We start from the raw sequence: 6,868 nt of genomic DNA on the forward strand, positions 1-6,868 counted from the left end.
TTTTGGGTTCTGTTGTCCTTGATTTTATGATTCTTTCTCCACCACTTGATGATTTATATTAGTGGCTGGACTGTGTCAATACAACAGTGGGCATCCCTTTGCCACCCACCCAACCAGATCTCTTCACAGGTGCTTTTCTGTTGGATGAAGCACATCTCTAACTGACTATGTGTCTTCGTGCATGTGAGCTCCTGAGGAATGTTCACTCCACATCAACATAATCAAACTTCTTGTGGTTTGTTGGGCATATTCTTCCTCCTCCTGCCAACAGTTATACAGTATTTTCATTAATCAACCATCAGGGTGGTATCAGTTGTAGAACTGTTTGCTTCGAAACTATGAACCTGCTGTTTGGGCTCATTTCCATCAAGTATGTCTCTTAACTTAAATGTGCAAGGATCTCTTAACTTGGTAACAGATCACCCCTCTTGGCCAAATAGAATTCTACCTTTGGTGTGGTCTAACCACCTTTAGGTTTTTTCATTGGGTTTACTCTTGATTGTGCATGCCCCTTCACATTCTCTTCATCATTCCTTTTTGTACCACTCTTCTGGTCCCTGGTTCCTCATCCTTTGGCTACAGAAGTCATTGCTCTCAGCTGGTTCTGATCCTGCCCTTTTCTGCATGCCTCTCCTCCTCTTCATCTCCTCCCTAGTGTGCTTGTCTTGATATACAACACTACTTGTCTTGTCCTATTGATGGCACTTCTTTGGTCTACTCATCTCTAGTTCCTTCTGCTTCAGCAATTGATATGTTAACTCTCTATTCCACTACATCATTCCCTCTGCCTCTTGTTCTGACCTCACGTTTTTTTTTTTTTCAACCAGGGGTGTTGACTTTTTATTTTTGCATGTGTGATTTGTCTGATTCATCATCCACAGTTTTGGACTCCCTATTTGTATAGCCTTCTTATCCTGTTTCTATCATTCTTCAATCTTGTCTGTATCAATAGAAGTGAAGGTTTTTTTGTGGTTGGTCTGTACTCCACTCTCTTCTTCCAGGTATCTTAACTATGACCCACCTTTAGGCCTTCTTCACTTTGCTGTTTGACTATAACTTATTATAGTGCAGCTTTGTTGTTTTATGCGTTTCCCCCCTCCTACTATGTGTTTTCTTCCCCTATCCTCTCCATGCTGTTTTGGTCCTTCTTTCTTTACTAAAACCCTCATACTATTCCCATGCCTAACAGGAATCTTTATGTGGTTTTGTGCTCTCTCAAATGTGCTCCATTTGTACCATTGCCTTCCTCTTCTTTATACCATTTTTCTCTCAACACTTACTTCCTCCTCCTCACCTGTGATTGCAGTATTTCATAGGACTATGTCATCAGTACCATAATCTCTTTCAACATCCTTATTTACTCCTCTACCCTGACAAGACCTTTCTTGTTTGTCCTTGGATTGGTGGTTCCACCAAGACTAGTTGCTAGGCAGCATTGCTGATCATGTTGTGCCCTTCTTGTTACCACCACATGTTTTTCTTCCCTTGTCCTCTCCATGTTGTTCCTATCTTTCCTTCTTCACTGAGTCCCTTATCCAACTCTCATGCCTGAGTGGGATCTTCATCTGGTTTTACTCACTCTCACATATGCCTCATTCAAGCCATTGGCTTCTTGTTCTTTATACCATCTTTTCACTCATCATTCATATTATTATACTTCCCATAATGTCTTTCACCATACTTATTTACTCTTCTACCCTGACTGGACCTTTCTTCCTTGGACTTCTCCTGTTTGGGTAGTTGATACTTCTTTCTCTCCCTTCTATTTATCGGGTCTGTGCTCTTTCAGCCCATATTTACTTCTGTATCTGGTTCAGACTGTTTGGTAATATTTGAACTGAACATCTTCCTTATCAGTTGGTGTATTATTCTCTTGATATCAGTTCTTGCCAGCTTTTACATTTTTCATTACACCACCTTATCCACCTGTCTCACTTTTGTGTCTCAATCTCACCAATCTTTTGACAGGATCGTTCAGGCTGGCATATAGATGTATCCACACATGTTCGTCTCTCATTATCTTCTGTACCAGACTGTTTTGTCTCCTGGGGGTTTTGGCTCTCTGCAGTTGCTTTTTCCACTCCATCTCTAAGAAGAGTAAGTGCAATTTCTTTTAAAGATCCCCATTTCTTCTGTTGGATCTCTCCAGATGGCTGGTATTGCCTCCTAGGGTATGCTTATTTCCCAAACTCTACATCCAGCCAAGATAATGGAAAGTTCATAAAGTCATGGAGTATAGCAGACCATGTTAACGTCACCCAGTTGAAAACCTATAGTATATTATGGAAGTTTACCATGGGATGCATATGAGGTGCTGTTCAAAATAAGTATAAATTAAAAGGAAGTAATAATGAGCTATAAGATATTCGTCTTACGGCATATTTAAAAGGGCCACTTTAAAAACATTAAGCAATCTTCCAGCAGAGAGCCACGACAAATATTTATCATTGTTGCATCTTATAAAACATATTTAGAATGACAAATATAAAGGATGTTTCTAAGGCAAAGTTTAAAAACAGAGTAAGGAGGATTTTTGTCAAGCTTGTTAAAGATTTGGAAAGACTTATCCAGATGATCCAAGTGAAATGATTTATTTGTTGGTATCAATTCATTTATACCATAATGGATAAGGATATGTGGATTAGACTAAAGTAAAGTAGGTGCAATATGTAAAGAAAGCTGTCCAGTTGTTTCTTGCACTTCAGTCAATTAAAATTGCATATGTACAACTAAAAGCACCATACAGAAATTATAAGATTTTAAGATCAAATATTGAGGAAATGTTAAATCCCACTGATAGTAGTTTAGAAGATTAATTATATAATCGGTTACTAATAGTGGAAATATAAACCACAAAACAGTACGTGTTTCAAAAGCTTGTTGCCAGAAAATGCAGACAAAAGCCTGGAATAAATACAGAATTGCTCCTAAAGGATGAGAAAAAGGAAATTGCTATAAATGTGAAAAACAAGGACAATACACCCAAGACTGTGATGAATTAACAGATGATAATTAACCAATGATGACTTCCAAGAACCCCCCAAAAAAACAACAACAAAGGAATGACAAAACTAGCCAGACATTGAACAAATAGAAATTAGCTAAACTTAAAAGGTGATGAGAATGCTCCATCTGCCTCAAATGAGATTAGTTAATTATTTAAACAAATAAGTTCATGAGCCAATGGGTTGATTAATGAGAAGCCTATTAACATGTTGCTTGTTAATTGTTACCTTTATCTGACCCAAACTGATAATGAATAATAGAAAATTGTCTCCAGAAATGAAGCAAGAGGATAGAATGATGTAAACATCAAGTGGACATAAGGTTGCAATAAGAGAAAGTTGGGATTTTCTCTATTCAACAGTAAGTGTGCATATTGGAATAGTCTTTTTGTAAAATCATGGGAGTGAAGTTAGACTCATTTCCAACAGTTCCACGGTCTGACCAGGAGATTAGGGACACAATAATTACAGTACTGAAGGTTAAATTTCCATTGACAACATTGGTGGCATGTATTACATGACTTATATCAAGACCTATTGCGAACAATTTTGCATCCAGTAACTACGGTGTGGTAGAAACAAACAATTCAGCTTATCCTGAAGAATTATAACTTGGGAGAATTCTCGTGTACTTGAAGAATAAGAATGTCATCATTAGGGACCAGAAATACAACAAACTATGAAATCCAGTTCGAATATGTGCAAGCATTCAACAAACTGAAAAAAAAAGCACTAACACTAATGACTACTGAAGCAGCTTACATAACTCGTAATAGATACAAATTCAAGTGACTTTGTAGTGGGAGCATTATTAACACAAATACAGTATGGGAAAAAACATGAAATCCATTACTATAGCAAGACTATAAATTTTGAAAAATGAGATACCATACAACTTAGAAAACTGTTAAATGTTTTTAAGCTTTAAGACCTTTTAATCACTACCTATGTGGACATAAGTTTATATTCCAGAAAAACTCGTGTTGCATTAAAGTGGCTGATTAATTACTGTAATCCACAAATCCAGATAGAGAGATGACTAAAAATTTCAAGAGTATAACTTCAACATTGAGTATCATTCTGGATGGAATCAAAGAAATATTAAAGCATTGTCCTAAAAACTGTATTGCAGAAGAATGTAAACACTAAATAACAAACAACCTAAAGAGCAACAGAGCAGAATCCAAAATGAGACATCCATAGATCATGCTAAACTAATGTGGTCCTTTAAACTGATTATTCAGTAGATCAGGAATGGTGCAAAATGACCCTTATGGCTTAATACAACTCAAAAATGTATTTGGCACAATAGTATTCGTTATACTCACAAAAAGGATTGCTACGTTAAAGATGGGAAGATGACGTGAATAGTAATTACTACTTTAGTTGATACTCGATCATCTCCACAGCTGGATACTTAGGTGTTAAGAAGACACTAGAAAGTATACGAGAATATTTCTTCTGGGTTGGATGTTAAAAGTCTAGAGAATTGGAGTAAATTTTGTGAATTGTACAGTGGGAAAAAATGTTTGCAAAGGAAAGATAGGCAACTTCAGCAATATTGTGTTGAAGCACCACTTGAGAGAATTCCCATCTATTTGTTTGTTACTCTACCATAAAGCAAAAGTAGGAATGAATACATATTAGTAGTGAGGGATTATTTCAATAAATAGCCAGAAGTATATCTTGTTCCTTACTGGTAAGAATAGTATCTAGCAATGAAGCTTGTCAATCAATTTCTTTCAAAATTTGAGATTGGGTTTCTAATGAACTTCATTCGGATTAGGAACGGATTTTCTGGTCAGTTTTGTTTGCATAGATATGAAAAATTCTTGGGATAAAAAATACTAGGACAACAACCTTTCATACCTCTTCTGATGGAGTGATATAGCCTTAAATTTCTAAATCACTTAGCCATTTACACGGATTAACATCAAACAAATTGAATAAATATCTCCTAATCTTACATTTAGTTAGTGAACAGTTATGAATGAGGCTACACATAACATACAACATCACCACCGTTTGGAAGAAAGCTAAAATACTATTGGAACTTCTGTACTCACATCCTGAGGACTATTATTCAGCAAAGTCATATACAAAATATACATTGAAATTATGGAGCATCATCTAGCCGTATACGACTTTGCCTGAGAAATACCTTGTTCTTGTTAGTGGATTTAGCTAAATGATGTAATTTTAAACTAAGAAAATTAACAGACTGGGTGTGTGATATAAATTGTAAAACAATAGTTGTTATTATCTTAAAACACAAAACACAGTGTACTTGTGTAAACAATGGACTGTCGCTTCCTACTTAATCTGTCAACCAATCAACAGTTGTTTTCTCTCTGGATGTCTTTCTGCCAACCAATTCACTTTGAATACCAAGAAGAAGTAGATCTGTCCAATGCTCCTTACTTATCAGGAACATTGGATTTACTCATAATGACTGGAGCTAATCATCTGTCTGGTCATTCTTACTCAACGTAGTGAAGTCCATAACCTCTAGATATCATCTTCTCAGTTAGTGAAGAATATTATTGTCATTGACCTGGTTGCAGCCATAATCTTGTGGGCAGAGAAGGTATTATATACTACTAGAGAACAACAAATGAACAAAGGTCACTGGAATGAAATTAACAGTTTTCTGAACTACAGGTTTATTTGAAAGCAACATAATCACGCTGAAGAAAAATATTGAAAAACTCCTATTTTAATATAAGGAGGTCGAAAAATGCATGGTATGCTTTTATGCCAAAGCTGTAGTTAAAATATTTAATCGTGTCATTTATACGATCCAATAGGGCAGGTGGTGTCAGGGTTTTGTATAAGAGGCTAGGATTCTTTATATTAGGTGTCTTTGACTTGTTGATGATAAATTCAAACAATAAATGGACAGCACACAATCCACTTGTTTAAAATAATATATTCAAATCAAATTTATGTGCCCGGCATGGCCAGGTGGATAAGGCGCTCGACTCACAATCTGAGGGTCGCGGGTTCGAATCCGCATCCCACCAAACATGCTCGCCCTTTCAGCCGTGGGAGCGTTATAATGTGACGGTCAATCCCACTATTCGTTGGTAAAAGAGTAGCCCAAGAGTTGGCGGTGGGTGGTGATGACTAGCTGCCTTCCCTCTAGTCTTACTCTGCTAAATTAGGGACGGCTAGCGCAGATAACCCTCGTGTAGCTTTGCGCGAAATTCCAAAACAAACAAACAAATCAAATCAAACATATGTACAAAACTTCTTTACACTATAGGAATATCACAGTTGTATATAAAATTTTAAGGAATTATCTTTTCTTGTCAAAAGTCCACACAGGATGATTCAATTACTTTAGAACTCAATTGACAAGAATTATTTTTCTCTACTCTGTTTCTTACTATACAATCTGTGATAAATTCACTTATGTTACCACAGTTTTATCCAGAACTTTAAATACTTGTCTTTTTTCGTCAAAGTCCACTCGGACGAATTCAATTACTTTAGAACACATTTTGACAAGATAAATTATTCTACTTTTCTCTGTGAAACTCACTTTATAATATCGCCCCTTACAGCTAAAGTAAAAATCAGGCAGTCTAACTTCACTTTCTATAACTTAACGTTTTCTAACTCAACTTCACTTAACTCATTTTGTTGATTCCCACAGTTGTATCCAGAGGCTGGTTCAGTTACCTCAGAACCCAATTGACAAGATAAATTATTTTCCTATCTCTGTTATTACAATACAGCTGTGAAACTTACTGTTACGTATCTGCTTGTTTGATAATTTCCCGTATAATTTCTTTCCGATAAACTTCAGCGATACAAGTCCTTTCTTAAATAAAACTAGTTTATTCTTTCTCAATACAACT

Source organism: Limulus polyphemus, unplaced genomic scaffold (assembly GCF_000517525.1).
Source record: "Limulus polyphemus unplaced genomic scaffold, Limulus_polyphemus-2.1.2 Scaffold7669, whole genome shotgun sequence".
NCBI lineage: Eukaryota > Metazoa > Arthropoda > Merostomata > Xiphosura > Limulidae > Limulus > Limulus polyphemus.